The sequence below is a fragment of the Dryas octopetala genome, chromosome 1 (genome assembly GCF_963921425.1).
Source record: "Dryas octopetala chromosome 1, drDryOcto1.1, whole genome shotgun sequence".
In the NCBI taxonomy this organism is placed as follows: domain Eukaryota; kingdom Viridiplantae; phylum Streptophyta; class Magnoliopsida; order Rosales; family Rosaceae; genus Dryas; species Dryas octopetala.
In genome coordinates, this window is record NC_141366.1 from 26,607,837 (window position 1) to 26,608,700 (window position 864).

Here is an 864-nt window from a genome sequence, read left to right on the forward strand (position 1 = left end):
AGATGCAAAATTATTAGAAGTATTGACCTCATTAACTTCAGCGCACTTACCTTTAGTATCTGAATGCATTGTTTCTCTTGCCATCTCTTCATAGAGGTCAGAGGCCTCCTGGGCCGTCTTATGCCTGATAGAACCACCTGAAAAATTAATCACAGCATTCCTACTTGCAGGGGTCAACTCGCATTAATAAGTTTAAAGGGAGTCCATGATGTGGACATTGAAGTAGCAATGTATTAAAACGCTCCCAAGCCTCTGAGAATGACTCATCTTGTTGAGAAAACTGCATAATCTTATCTCTCAGCCTATCCGTCTTCTGAGATGAAAAAAACTTTTCTAGGAACTTCTTCTCAATTTCATCCCAAGTCCTCAATGATCCAGGTTTCAAAGAATTCAGCCAAAACTTAGCCTTATCCTTCAAAGTATAAGGAAACACCCTCATCTTGAGTTAATTCTCATTCACACCTGTCAAGGGCAAAAAGCTCACAGCATTAAATATATCTTTAAGGTGAGTTAGCGGATCTTCACTAGGTAAACCATGAAAAGAGGGTAGCATATTAAAGTGAGAAGATTTGAGCTCATAATTTCTTGCAGCAGGTGGCAAGGCAATGCTTGAAGGGGAAGCAGGGATGGTCGGGATGTCTAGATCCCCCATGTGTCCCATGTTGTCTTCCTCGGCCATGACTTTTTGAAATTGGTGAGAGCTTGATGAAAATGTAGGAGACGGTGTAGGGGATGGCAAAGGTAGACGTGTTGCTGCTCGAACTAGTTCCGCCTTACTCCTTTCACAAAATAATCTGATTTGGGCTAATCTCTCATCCAAATAAGTGTCGTCAATTGACTTGTTAAGATCTGACTGGGACATGC

The 864-nt window shown here is 41.6% G+C and overlaps 1 non-coding gene across 1 annotated transcript; it reads left to right on the forward strand.

Moving 5' to 3' along the window:
- The first annotated feature begins 200 nt into the window (after positions 1-200).
- On the forward strand, positions 201-304 carry LOC147299467 (small nucleolar RNA R71). The gene has a single exon (XR_015120129.1). It is a non-coding gene; the product is annotated as a small nucleolar RNA R71 (small nucleolar RNA).
- Positions 305-864: the final 560 nt, after the last annotated feature.